Consider the following 15,214-nt stretch of genomic DNA (forward strand, 5'->3'; position numbering starts at 1 on the left):
GCACATAGGGGTCCTGTTGAACCTGCTTACCTTCTGTACTCCCGGAGTGCGCATTATAAGTTGGCTCCTGCCCATATCGCTGCTGACTTTCAGATAAGACTGCTAATCATCCCCTGATTGCAAGCCGCCTACAGGGATCTATAGTGGTCTTCTCACAAATGACTGTAAAGTGAATGCCCAGGTTGCTCTCATAATCCCCTAGCAAACATATATGGGACACTAATTTTACTTATCACACACCTTCTATACTATACTTTGTCAAAGTCAGAAAAATATCACGCTGCACGTTGCCATATATACACCTAATGCGCGTGCCTGCTGCACGTGCACATTCTCTCCCGTGCGTGCGGATACTTGCAGCCGCGTGATGGCGCCTCGGCCATGCGCTCGAGCGCGTGGTATGTGCATTTACGGTAGAGTTTGTGTGCGTCTAGCGGGCGACTCAATCGTTAAATAATAAAACCAAATAGTATGTTTTATAGATAATGTTCCCCTTAATAATGACTGTAAGTTTGTTTAATGTAAATGGTCGCTGGACAGAGGAATTCCTCTTTGTATGGTACGAAGGGTCAGACAGGGTTTGAACAGCTGTGTCTGGTACCTAACTAAAGAACATTTTATTAGAAACAGTCCGGTGCTGGTTAGGTAAAGATTAATCGCTCGTGCGTATAGATATGGCCATTAGTATTTTCTGGACATTTACTATATTTGCGATTCATTACCCATGCGGCAGGAATCTTCAGATTCCCGCCCACCTGAGCAGTTTGATATAGTCACAGCCCACCTGTTCAAACTAACCTATGACCTTTTGTTATGATGCGAGGAGACATTCCTGTGTCCAATGAACAATGAGATTATAGGTCCCTTTGTAGTATACTGTACTCAGTGTATATAAGATCAGCCAGCCTGGGCAGCTCTTGCTCTCTCCACAAACGGTTTTCATCTTGACTAACTCGGAGCTGGTACCAGAAAGCTGCGCAGCGATCATTCCCAGTGTGTGTAAGTAATTCTCTGTAATCATCTCGCTCTTTACTTGTATTGGCCATATTCTCTCTCTCTCTGTTATAGTATAAGATTGTAAAGTTATTGTATATTTTTGTCTAGATATTCTGTTAGAATTATATGTTAGTTTGTAGTGTATGACTTGTGAACTGTTTTACCTTTTTCGATATAACTTAAAAGCTTGTTAGTAAAGGTGTTGGAACCTTAGCACGGTATCGTGTGTTCATTACATTGCAGTGGGTAATAGGAGCGTCTCGATCGCTCAAACAGCTTTAGTATTAACAAGGTTAAGCAGCGTTATATCGCTACAGTGTTTCAGTACAAGGTTTACAGTATAAGAGTATCCTTTCTGTGTGTTACATTCAAGGTTTACTGATTGTCATCTTGTGAGCGTCTGCGCCGCTCGTGATCTCCTCGTGGTCTCGAGCGTCCGCTACGCTGGTAGCGTAGCATTACGGTAGTCGCCCGCCTATAGCGTGCTCGACACCACGCATTAAGCTGTGAGCGAGCGTGACGCATGTGCGTCTCGATCACGGCCGAGCGTATGCTACGCTAAGTGCGTACCCTTACGGTACCCCATACGCCAATTGCGTATTAAGTCTCTTACCCATATAGTGAAGGTTATAAGGTAATCAAATCAGCATTATCAACTTCAACATTACTTTCTGCTCTCTTCTTTATGTTATCCTTTCCTTGCACCCTTCCCTTTCTATGTGTTCTTATTATCCCACCCGCCATCCCCATTCCACCCCCTATTCTTGAGCTGCCTATATCTCCCTTCCTTACTCTTCCTACAGCCTACTATCAAAACTGTATGGTCAAAGGAATGGCATTAGAATCCAGAGGCGCTCAAAAAAACATAAATAAACATTCATAGTGTATCATACATATACAGGACTGATTCAGATGAAATCTTTTAATAAGCTTTGTACCTATAATTGAGTCTACTTTTTTAAGAGTAGACCATCACGCTTTTTGGGGGGAGCTGGAATTCCACCAGTATAGGTTCTAAATGGCTTTGGTCTTCCTCTCCACAAGTATGACCCAAAAAAGAAAGATAGAAAACCTCCAATGGTGCAATATCTTTTATTCACTGTGCTGAACATATACAAGACAGGGTTAAGGGTGGTCTCTCACCATATGAAGTGGTCTACAAAGTAGACAATACCAGCAGGTTTTAAAAGCTGTTCACACTCGGGCGTCCCCGGAACCGGCCGCTCAACTCCACAGGTGATGTCCCAACCGTCTCCCTCACAACAGACAAGTCCTCCTGCCGATGTTTATTAACATCCTACCGTGGGATGTTAATAAACCTATTATGGCTTAAGAAAGGTGGACTTCTCAATAATAGAGAGGAGATTGACGGGCAATACACTTCCGGTGGGACGTTTGAAGCCACATCCCCGCAACTTCCGGGTGTAGCGGATCGCGGAGGATGGAGATGACGCACTTCCGGTCGCGGACCGAATGACGTATTTCCGGTCGCGGCCATAATGACGACTTCCGGCTGGTGGGATTAACCGGCTAGAGGGGGTGGACTCTCCCCCCTTGGCGGGAACATGTGGTTGATTAGGAAATATGAACTGGATCAAAATCGGGATGAATTGTTAGTATTAGGATAGGGATTTTAGAGGATAGTTGCTCCATGTCTGGAAATAGGCTTACCCCTTAGAGAATTAAGATGGGTATATATAGATTAGAAGGTCAGTTCCTCCTTATGCCTTGATGAAGACACTGCTTGTGTCGAAACGCGTCGGCAGGAGGACTTGTCTGTTGTGAGGGAGACGGTTGGGTCATCACCTGTGGAGTTGAGCGTCCGGTTCCGGGGACGCCCGAGTGTGAACATCTTTTAAAACCTGCTGATATTGTCTACTTTGTAGACCACTTCATATGGTGAGAGACCACCCTTAACCCTGTCTTGTATATGTACAGCACAGTGAATAAAAGATATTGCACCATTGGAGGTTTTCTATCTTTCTTTTTTGGGTCATACTTGTGGAGAGGAAGACCAAAGCCATTTAGAACCTATACTGGTGGAATTCCAGCTCCCCCCAAAAAGCGTTATGGTCTACTCTTAAAAAAGTAGACTCAATTATAGGTACAAAGCTTATTAAAAGATTTCATCTGAATCAGTCTTGTATATGTATGATACACTATGAATGTTTATTTATGTTTTTTTGAGCGCCTCTGGATTCTAATGCCATTCCTTTGACCATATCGATTTCTGGAGTGTGGGGTGACACTTCTTTGTCCATTTCCTGAAATCAGAGGCAGCCATCCTTGGCGCACGGTATCTTATCATCATTGTTTGTTTTCTACTATCAAAACTGAGTTACTTGTATTCACAGCTTTGGTGCATAGATATCGGGACATAGGGTTTGCTGTGCCTACATAATTTGATTACATTCTCACTTATAGAAGGGTGTTTTTTTTTCTTTCCTTTCTCTCATCCTCTTAAAGTGTCTCAATGCCATCTGATGCCATGCAGGAATTTAGGGCCATCTAGTGGCCATTTTACTATATAGCTATGTTCTGCTTATACCTATATCATATTTGCATATATTGGCTACTGACGCCATCTGGTGGTCACTTTGTTGAATTGCCTTAATCTCATCACATAATCTCACATTTCTATTAGTGATATCTGGTAATTTGATTTGTCACTGGGTGTGAATTTTTTTTTCCTACCTGCTATAAATCTATTGAGCCTACACTGAAATTTTTTTTTACATTTTTTTTTTACCTCTATTGGTTTCACCGATATTAGCAGGTCGCTTGCTCTTGCTGTTATACTACAAACGCCTACCTTCTAGGAAATTATATTTGTATTATCCACTTGGGAATTTGTATTTTTCATTAGCTGATTTTGGATATTCTCCATTCCGGATAGCTTCACTTAACAATTATAATGAGACCTTTTTTATTTTATTTTTTATTTTGAATATATCCTTTAGGGGGATTGTACTCTATTTCTGAAAATGTATTTGGCCTTCTAGTAATACCTTGCTGGTGAGCTCCATTCGCATCTCTTAGACTTACATTGTCCGATTTAACCAATTAATGGAGAAATTCTTGACCTCTCATTCTCAAACTAGATTTACGCTCAGAAACACCCCAAATACCATGGGCAAAACAAAATCTAACAAACAGGGCGGATCGTCTTCCCAAGATTCACTCCACTCAGACCCAACAGCTGAGGTCCCTGATCCAGTCTTGCAACTGGATTCCTCAGAACCCATCTCCCAAACTGCCCGGGAAATTCTATCTGTGCTTATGCCACACATTGATAAAAAGATAGACGAATTTAAGGATTCGTTTCAATCTACTCTACGGGAAGTAGCTTCTAATACCTCAAGAATATCAGAATTGGAGTAAAGGGTGAGTGACGTTGAGGATTCGGCCCTGGCCTTACAATCCTCGGGTGATTCTTCCATTACTATGATCAGGGAACTCCAAGAAAAATTAGATGATCTTGAAAATAGGAATCGCAGAAACAACTTGCGATTTATTGGCATTCCCAGACAAGTAAAACCATCAGCCCTGGGGGATTTTTTGTCGTCTAAGTTGACTCGAGCATTACACATTTCTGACATAATAGAATTCCCTCAGATTGAACGGGCACATAGAATAGGGATGGAGAGGGAAGACGCCACCACCCGCCCAAGACCAGTGGTAGCCCGTTATTTTGATTATAGAACCAAAGAACTGATCTTGAGATCATATAAAAGACAAGGCCAATTGGTCATCGATGAGCACCGTATTTTAATATTTTAAGATTTTTCACTGGCGGTGACTCAGAAGCGAAAAGCTTTTTCCCCGGTTTGTAAATTTTTTGTGGAATCACAAAAACGATTTGCGCTTCTCTACCCTGCCAAATTAAGAGTCATGGATAATGTACGCACCATGACATTTGATGACCCTGATGATGCTCGCAAACACTTTCTACCTTCTTCCATTTCATTGAGCTCACCAGCACCCTCTTCCACGAAATCGCCCAATAGATGAGGTGACTTGATACGATCCCAACAAATACTCTTAGTGTGATCTCCCCTAACATTTAAATACTGTGTTCCACTGTTTATCTCCGTCCTTGGTGATCTATGGTTATGCTTTTTATATATGTTCACTGTTGGGCATGGGAGGAGGTAGGGGATTGGCTCTGGCGATCACACTGAAACCTATCTGGTTGATATCTGATGTGGGAATCTCTTGGAAAAAGTTGATATATGTATTCCTTGATTTTCTAATGTTGACTACTTGACAACTTTTCCTTGATGTAATGTTACTACACCTCATTTTGTACTATGTTCCCCCCTAAAGTGATTCTTCTTTTTATTTTCTTGTTGTAACACAGTTTATGTTTCCACTAAAACTATGTTTATTTTCTTTGTTCATTTTACATATTACAAAAATATCTCAGGTCGACCTCGGTGATCCCTCCGAGGTCCACCAAGAATGTTTATGGTTTGAGAAAAATTGGAAAACGATATTGAAGCATGCCTTTATTAATTTTTTTTTATATTCAGAGTGGTGATTATATGCAAATTGATCCTTTTTTTATATTGCCATGTGATTTGGGGTCTGAGAGTCATGGTGGCATCCAGGGGGTTGCCCTCCACTTGCTGGGATGGGGGGTCCCCTTCTTGTGATTTGAAACCTAGGATTAACCTTTGGAACAAAATTGGGATTGGATAATGCACCATAGCACGCAATCTTTACCCTACTCGTCTCCCTGTGCCTCGCTTAGTTGCGTCTCATGGAATACCGGAGGACTTAATTCTCCTGTCAAGCACAAAAAAGTGCTCACACACTTACACCGACTTGATCCGGATATTCGTTTTTTACAGGAGACACACTGGAGGATTGGAGATGGCTCATCCCTTAGGGCTAATTGGATTAGTGACTGCTTTTCGGCCTCCTATACCAAAAAGACCAGAGGTGTTGCCGTTCTATTTGCACGTCGCCTTTCATACACTATCTTAGACACAGTTTTAGATCCTAATGGGAGATACATTCTAATTGATGTCAAGATTGGTGATACCCCATACACAATTTTGAATATATATTCTCCAAACACCCGGGTGTCAGATTTTTTAAATCACATTGTTCTCTTATTGCAGCAACGTGAAACTTTCTCCCTCATCATTGGAGGAGACTTTAACACGGTTAAAGACCCTGTGTTAGATAAGTCTCCTATACCCTCTTCTTTACACTCCCCTTCTTGGACAGCCCTTAGCAAATTCATGTTGAAATTACAACTAACTGATGTTTGGAGACTATTCCACCCTTCGGATAAGGCTTTCACTTTCCATTCAGGCGTTCATCATTCAGTCTCTCGAATAGATTATTTTCTGGTCGCTAATAGTTTGATAACGGAGGTATCTTCTGCCAACATAGCGGAAATAGTAATTTCCGATCACGCACCTATTGAGTTCTCATTTAAACTACCGATTATGGGCCCCTTACATCGTTCATGGAAATTTCCAACATACCTTTTTCACTCTGAACATTTCCGCGATTACTTAAAAAGTCACTGGCTAGACTATGTAGATAATAACATTGGCCACTGGGATAACCCTATTTTATTTTGGGAAGCATCCAAATCGGTAATGAGAGGTCATATCATCTCATATGTTTCCCAGCGTAATAAATCACAGAAAAAAACAATATGACACCCTATATACGGCTTTACAAAACTCTTTCTCTTTGTATGTTGATAATCCTTCAGAAGAAAAATTCTCTACATATGTTCAAGCCAAAGCTTTACTAGAAAATTTCTTGTTCGCCCAAGCACAGTTACGCATAGACTTTACAAAAAACAGGTATTACCGATGGGGTACGCAACCGGGATGCTTATTGGCTTCTTTAACCAAAACGTTTAAATGAAAAAATCATATAGGGGTATATGCAATTGCGGTTGAATTGACGCGAAAGTCGAAAAACGGGACATTTTCGACAAAAAAAAACATGTCGAATTGGATTCGTCAATGCAATACAGTACTTTTCTTCAAAATACCTGCCGTTTCAGATTCGACTTTTTGCAAATCGACATTTTTAAAATTCGACATGTCTGCAATGGTCAAAATGCGGCTTATCGACAAAAGTATGTTCAATTGAAGAATGTCGATTCGACAACAGTACTTTTCAACAGCAATTTCGTCAATTTCATTCCGCCTCACTTTGCTGGCGGGATCTAATAAAAAATTTCAAAAAAATTATTATTTTTTTGCTTTTTGGATTGCTAATAGCATATCTATTTATATTTGAAGGGATTATCTACTTGGTTTGTCTTTTTTTGACTCACAAGTATTATTTTATTGATTTTTTAAAAGAATATTTTCTCTGACGTCCTAGTGGATGCTGGGGACTCCGTCAGGACCATGGGGAATAGCGGCTCCGCAGGAGACAGGGCACAAAAGTAAAAGCTTTAGGATCAGGTGGTGTGCACTGGCTCCTCCCCCTATGACCCTCCTCCAAGCCTCAGTTAGATTTTTGTGCCCGGCCGAGAAGGGTGCAATCTAGGTTGCTCTCCTAAAGAGCTGCTTAGAGTAAAAGTTTTGTTAGGTTTTTTATTTTCAGTGAGTCCTGCTGGCAACAGGCTCACTGCATCGAGGGACTTAGGGGAGAGAAGTGAACTCACCTGCGTGCAGGATGGATTGGCTTCTTAGGCTACTGGACACCATTAGCTCCAGAGGGAGTCGGAACACAGGTCTCACCCTGGGGTTCGTCCCGGAGCCGCGCCGCCGACCCCCTTGCAGATGCCGAAAAGTGAAGAGGTCCAGAAACCGGCGGCAGAAGACTTTTCAGTCTTCATAAGGTAGCGCACAGCACTGCAGCTGTGCGCCATTGTTGTCAGCACACTTCATAGCAGCGGTCACTGAGGGTGCAGGGCGCTGGGGGGGGCGCCCTGGGCAGCAATGATAGTACCTTATTCTGGCTAAAAATACATCACATATAGCCCCTGGGGGCTATATGGATGTATTTAACCCCTGCCAGGTCTCAGAAAAACGGGAGAAGAAGCCCGCCGAAAAGGGGGCGGGGCCTATTCTCCTCAGCACACAGCGCCATTTTCCCTCACAGAAATGCTGGTGGGAAGGCTCCCACGCTCTCCCCTGCACTGCACTACAGAAACAGGGTTAAAACAGAGAGGGGGGGCACTTATTTGGCGATATGACTATATATATTAAAATGCTATAAGGGAAAAACACTTATATAAAGGTTGTCCCTGTATAATTATAGCGTTTTTGGTGTGTGCTGGCAAACTCTCCCTCTGTCTCCCCAAAGGGCTAGTGGGGTCCTGTCCTCTATCAGAGCATTCCCTGTGTGTGTGCTGTGTGTCGGTACGTGTGTGTCGACATGTATGAGGACGATGTTGGTGAGGAGGCGGAGCAATTGCCTGTAATGGTGATGTCACTCTCTAGGGAGTCGACACCGGAATGGATGGCTTATTTAAGGAATTACGTGATAATGTCAACACGCTGCAAGTTCGGTTGACGACATGAGACGGCCGGCAAACCAATTAGTACCGGTCCAGGCGTCTCAAACACCGTCAGGGGCGTTAAAACGTCCTTTTACCTCAGTCGGTCGACACAGACACAGGCACGGACACTGACTCCAGTGTCGACGGTGAAGAAACAAACGTATTTTCCTTTAGGGCCACACGTTACTTGTTAAGGGCAATGAAGGAGGTGTTACATATTTCTGATACTACAAGTACCACAAAAAAGGGTATTATGTGGAGTGTGAAAAAACTACCTGTAGTTTTTCCTGAATCAGATAAATTAAATGAAGTGTGTGATGATGCGTGGGTTTCCCCCGATAGAAAATTATTGGCGGTATACCCTTTCCCGCCAGAAGTTAGGGCGCGTTGGGAAACACCCCTTAGGGTGGATAAGGCGCTCACACGCTTATCAAAACAAGTGGCGGTACCGTCTCCAGATAGGGCCGCCCTCAAGGAGCCAGCTGATAGGAGGCTGGAAAATATCCTAAAAAGTATATACACACATACTGGTGTTATACTGCGACCAGCGATCGCCTCAGCCTGGATGTGCAGCGCTGGGGTGGCTTGGTCGGATTCCCTGACTGAAAATATTGATACCCTTGACAGGGACAGTATTTTATTGACTATAGAGCATTTAAAGGATGCATTTCTATATATGCGAGATGCACAGAGGGATATTTGCACTCTGGCATCAAGAGTAAGTGCGATGTCCATATCTGCCAGAAGTTGTTTATGGACACGACAGTGGTCAGGTGATGCAGATTCCAAACGGCACATGGAAGTATTGCCGTATAAAGGAGAAAAAGACAACGTCTTTTCAGCCTCAGTCCTTTCGTCCCCATAAGGGCAAGCGGGCAAAAGGCCAGTCATATCTGCCATGGGATAGAGGAAAGGGAAGAAGACTGCAGCAGGCAGCCCATTCCCAGAAATAGAAGCCCTCCACCGCTTCTGCCAAGTCCTCAGCATGACGCTGGGGCCGTACAAGCGGACTCAGGTGCGGTGGGGGGGGTCGTCTCAAGAGTTTCAGCACGCAGTGGGCTCACTCGCAAGTGGACCCCTGGATCCTACAAGTAGTATCCCAGGGGTACAGATTGGAAATTCGAGACGTCTCCCCCTCGCAGGTTCCTGAAGTCTGCTTTACCAACGTCTCCCTCCGACAGGGAGGCAGTAGTGGAAACAATTCACAAGCTGTATTCCCAGCAGGTGATAATCAAAGTACCCCTCCTACAACAAGGAAAGGGGTATTATTCCACACTATATTGTGGTACTGAAGCCAGACGGTTCGGTGAGACCTATTCTAAATCTGAAATAGTTGAACACTTACATACAAAGGTTCAAATCAAGATGGAGTCACTCAGAGCAGTGATAGCGAACCAGGAAGAAGGGGACTATATGGTGTCCCGGGACATCAGGGATGCTTACCTCCATGTCCCAATTTGCCCTTCTCACCAAGGGTACCTCAGGTTCGTGGTACAGAACTGTCACTATCAGTTTCAGACGCTGCCGGTTGGATTGTCCACGGCATCCCGGGTCCTTACCAAGGTAATGGCCGAAATGATGATTCTTCTTCAAAGAAAATGGACGATCTCCTGATAGGGGCAAGGTCCAGAGAACAGTTGGAGGTCGGAGTAGCACTATCTCAAATAGTTCTACGACAGCACGGGTGGATTCTAAATATTCCAAAACCGCAGCTGTTTCCGACGACACGTCTGCTGTTCCTAGGGATGATTCTGGACACAGTCCAGAAAAAGGTGTTTCTCCCGGAGAAGAAAGCCAGGGAGTTATCCGAGCTAGTCAGGAACCTCCTAAAACCAGGAAAAGTGTCAGTGCATCATTGCACAAGGGTCCTGGGAAAAATGGTGGCTTCTTACGAAGCGATTCCATTCGGTAGATTTCACGCAAGAACTTTTCAGTCGGATCTGCTGGAAAAATGGTCCGGATCGCATCTTCAGATGCATCAGCGGATAACCCTGTCTCCAAGGACAAGGGTGTTTCTTCTGCGGTGGCTGCAGAGTGCTCATCTACTAAAGGGCCGCAGACTCGGCATTCAGGACTGGGTCCTGGTGACCACGGATGCCAGCCTGAGAGGCTGGGGAGCAGTCACACAGGGAAAAAATTTCCAGGGAGTGTGATCAAGTCTGGAGACTTCTCTCCACATAAATATACTGGAGCTAAGGGCAATTTACAATGTTCTAAGCTTAGCAAGACCTCTGCTTCAAGGTCAGCCGGTATTGATCCAGTGGGACAACATCACGGCAGTCGCCCACGTAAACAGACAGGGCGGCACAAGAAGCAGGAGGGCAATGGCAGAAACTGCAAGGATTCTTCGCTGGGCGAAAAATCATGTGATAGCACTGTCAGCAGTGTTCATTCCGGGAGTGGACAACTGGGAAGCAGACTTCCTCAGCAGGCACGACCTCCACCCGGGAGAGTGGGGACTTCATCGGGAAGTATTCCACATGATTGTGAACCGTTGGGAAAGACCAAAGGTGGACATGATGGCGTCCCGCCTGAACAAAAAACTGGACAGGTATTGCGCCAGGTCAAGAGACCCTCAGGCAATATCTGTGGACGTTCTGGTAACACCGTGGGTGTACCAGTCGGTGTATGTGTTCCCTCCTCTGCTTCTCATAACCAAGGTACTGAGAATTATAAGACGTAGAGGAGTAAGAACTATACTCGTGGCTCCGGATTGGCCAAGAAGGACGTGGCACCCGGAACTTCAAGAAATGCTCACAGAGGACTCATGGCCTCTGCCGCTAAGAAGGGACTTGCTTCAGCAAGTACCAGGTCTGTTCCAAGACTTACCGCGGCTGCGTTTGACGGCATGGCGGTGGAACGCCAGATCCTAAGGGAAAAAAGGCATTCCAGAAGAGGTCATTCCTACCCTGGTCAAAGCCAGGAAGGAGGTGACCGCAAAACATTATCACCACATGTGGCGAAAATATGTTGCGTGGTGTGAGGCCAGGAAGGCCCCACGAAGAAATTTCAACTCGGTCGATTCCTGCATTTCCTGCAAACAGGAGTGTCTATGGGCCTCAAATTGGGGTCCATTAAGGTTCAAATTTCGGCCCTGTAAATTTTCTTCCAGAAAGAATTGGCTTCAGTTCCTGAAGTCCAGAAGTTTGTCAAGGGAGTATTGCATATACAACCCCCTTTTTGTGCCTCCAGTGGCACTGTGGGATCTCAACGTAGTTCTGGGATTCCTCAAATCACATTTTAAACCGCTCAAATCTGTGGATTTGAAATATCTCACATGGAAAGTGACCATGCTGTTGGCCCTGGCCTCGGCCAGGCGAGTGTCAGAATTGGCGGCTTTGTCTCACAAAAGCCATATCCGATTGTCCATTCGGACAGGGCAGAACTGCGGACTCGTCCCCAGTTTCTTCCTAAGGTGGTGTCAGCGTTTCACCTGAACCAGCTTATTGTGGTACCTGCGGCTACTAGGGACTTGGAGGACTCCAAGTTGCTAGATGTTGTCAGGGCCCTGAAAATATAGGTTTCCAGGACGGCTGGAGTCAGGAAAACTGACTCGCTGTTATCCTGTATGCACCCAACAAACTGGGTGCTCTTGCTTCTAAGCAGACGATTGCTCGTTGGATTTGTAGCACATTTCAACTTGCACATTCTGTGGCAGGCCTGCCACAGCCTAAATCTGTCAAGGCCCATTCCACAAGGAAGGTGGGCTCATCCTGGGCGGCTGCCCGAGGGGTCTCGGCATTACAACTCTGCCGAGCAGCTACGTGGTCGGGGGAGAACACGTTTGTAAAATTCTACAAATTTGATACCCTGGCTAAAGAGGACCTGGAGTTCTCTCATTCGGTGCTGCAGAGTCATCCGCACTCTCCCGCCCGTTTGGGAGCTTTGGTATAATCCCCATGGTCCTGACGGAGTCCCCAGCATCCACTAGGACGTCAGAGAAAATAAGATTTTACTTACCGATAAATCTATTTCTCGTAGTCCGTAGTGGATGCTGGGCGCCCATCCCAAGTGCGGATTGTCTGCAATACTTGTACATAGTTATTGTTACAAAAATCGGGTTATTATTGTTGTGAGCCATCTTTTCAGAGGCTCCGCTGTTATCATGCTGTTAACTGGGTTCAGATCACAGGTTGTACAGTGTGATTGGTGTGGCTGGTAGGAGTCTTACCCGGGATTCAAAATCCTTCCTTATTGTGTACGCTCGTCCGGGCACAGTATCCTAACTGAGGCTTGGAGGAGGGTCATAGGGGGAGGAGCCAGTGCACACCACCTGATCCTAAAGCTTTTACTTTTGTGCCCTGTCTCCTGCGGAGCCGCTATTCCCCATGGTCCTGACGGAGTCCCCAGCATCCACTACGGACTACGAGAAATAGATTTATCGGTAAGTAAAATCTTATTTTTTTCTTCACTCTGCTGAGGGAAATGTAGCCATGATTCCACAGTTTTACCCAGGATACACTTCTGCAAAGCCCCTCCTCTCTCCTCACTCCCGTTTTTGAGACTTCAGGGAGAAGAGCCATTACAGTCAGCTCTATTGTGGAATCGTTTTTTTAGGACAATCCCTGCGTTTTAACACATTTATATCCTATTTTTGTACTGACTACAATAATGGAGCCTTTTTCTGACCAGATTGTGATGTTCATGCTGGCTGCAAGCATGGAGGAAGAAAGGGCTGGTGAACATCAGGATCAAAGTCAGCAAATGTCTGCATTGGGTGAGCCAGTATTGCGTGTTTCATTTCCACGTCCACGCCAGTATCGCACTAGGCGTGAACTGGAGGATCTCAGCGAGTTCGAGGTGATTCAAAATTATCGCTTATCGACTCGCGACATATATTCGCTGTACGCTCTGTTGGAGGCCGACCTGGAACCTCGGGCACGGACCAATCGCGCAGTCAGTGGTTTCCAGAAACTGCTGGCTACGTTACATTTTTTGGCGTCAGGCACATTCCAGCCTACTTTGTCTCAAACATGCGGTTTTTCACAGTCGACACTGTCGCGCTGTATAACCCAGGTCATTAGGGCTTTCCGCAAATTGACGATCCAGTTCATCACATTTCCAGATACGGACAGCGGATGTCGTGAGATCAAATTAGGCTTTTTTACCAAATACAATTTTCCCAATGTTCTGGGCGCGATTGACTGTACCCACATGCAGATCAGACCGCCACGGAATTCGTAAGAATGTTTTCGGAACCGAAAACATTTCCATTCCATGAATATACAGGCGGTCTGTGATGTCAACATGAAATTTTTTAATATTTTTGTCGGATTTCCTGGATCGTCTCACGACTCCTTCATCCTAAGTCAGTCATCGCTGTTTGACAATTTCGAAACAGGAAACATGCCGGGTGGCTGGCTGTTAGGTATTTATTTTAATTGTTTTTATTTTATTTTATTTTTTATATTACCCATCATTTTTTTCATTTCCATAGGCGATGCGGGTTATCCCAACAAATCGTGGCTCTTGACCCCATTGTCTAATCCTGTTGGTAGAGCAGAAAAACGTTACCAAGAGACACACAAAGCATCGAGGCAAATAATTGAGCGTGCCTTCGGTGTACTTAAAAGCCGGTTTAGATGTTTAGACACTTCCGGTGGTGCTCTTTTGTACTCACCGGCGAAGGTTTGCGGCATGGTAAATGCATGTTGTATTTTACACAACTTATGTGTCGCAAACCGTTTGCCGTGACTCTTCGTCGCAGTACTTTCCGACGCGGGAACCGTTCTTCTGCTCTACCGGTGGGTATGGACGAAGGAGATGATTCCCGACGGACATTGATCCAAAGCTTTTTTTCCACTGCCTGTGAGTATACTTGTAACATTTGTATTATCGTGTAAACTGAGATTGTAATATTCTAAAAAAAAATCTTTATGTATGTATTTCAGAGTTTTACGTCCTGTTGACGCACCTTCCCAGGCCTGTTTTCAAAGTTTCGTCCTGTTGACAACCTGTTACCCCCTGTTTTTTCCTGTTGTTGGGTTGCCGCAAATATTGGACCCATTTATTCAACTCTACCATGGGCAACCTACTTGTGATGTGGACCGGAACCTCCGCCATGTAGCAGACAACCCCCCTCAGGTGAGATGTATTGCCCAAAACTCCCTCCTGTCCAAGTCACCCCGGCATGTCCAAAGTGCAGCCCTCCGGCATTTGCAAAACTGCACATTTAATCATGCCCTGACAGCAATGCTTACGCTGCGTCAGGGAATGTTTGGATGTGTAGTTACGCCGGAGGGCTGCATTTGGGGCCGCTGTAACCTGCTTGTGTCAAAGTGTTGCTTGTACCTTTTCTTTTCCATAGAAGGGTGACACTATTACCAATAGCTGGAACCTCATACTGTTCTCTTCCACAGGTCTTGCGGAGTATCCTTCCCAAGTGGCTTGAATCATCATGGTTGAAAAGGGACACGACAGTTCCCCTGCTGTACCATGGGCGACCTAATACCACTGCATCTCATATATTACATTTTATTTACTAATAATTTAAAGAAAAAACACACAAAACTTCTTATTTTAAAAATTTATTGAAGAAATATAATTGTATTTTATTCTGGAATAAAAAATAAAATGTAATAAAACAAAAAAAGTAGTGTTTTTTCTTCTTTACATTATTTTCTTGAGTAGATATCTGTGGGGGGAAAAATCCATATTAAGTAAAGAAACTAATGATGTCATGTTCATTCCTTTCCCAATAACATTTGTGGAACCACACAGCCCAGCATGACT

The 15,214-nt window shown here is 44.6% G+C and overlaps 1 long non-coding RNA gene across 1 annotated transcript in view; it reads left to right on the forward strand.

Annotated features, from left to right (window-relative positions):
* The window catches only part of LOC134935836 (uncharacterized), a 54,688-nt gene extending 39,675 nt beyond the window's left edge, over positions 1–15,013 (forward strand). Inside the window, exons 2-4 of the long non-coding RNA XR_010180418.1 lie at positions 13,920–14,290; positions 14,374–14,566; positions 14,842–15,013. This is a non-coding gene — a long non-coding RNA (uncharacterized LOC134935836). The remainder of the gene's footprint in view (positions 1–13,919; positions 14,291–14,373; positions 14,567–14,841) is intronic.
* Positions 15,014–15,214: the final 201 nt, after the last annotated feature.

The sequence above is a fragment of the Pseudophryne corroboree genome, chromosome 6, assembly GCF_028390025.1.
Source record: "Pseudophryne corroboree isolate aPseCor3 chromosome 6, aPseCor3.hap2, whole genome shotgun sequence".
Taxonomy (NCBI): Eukaryota; Metazoa; Chordata; class Amphibia; order Anura; family Myobatrachidae; genus Pseudophryne; species Pseudophryne corroboree.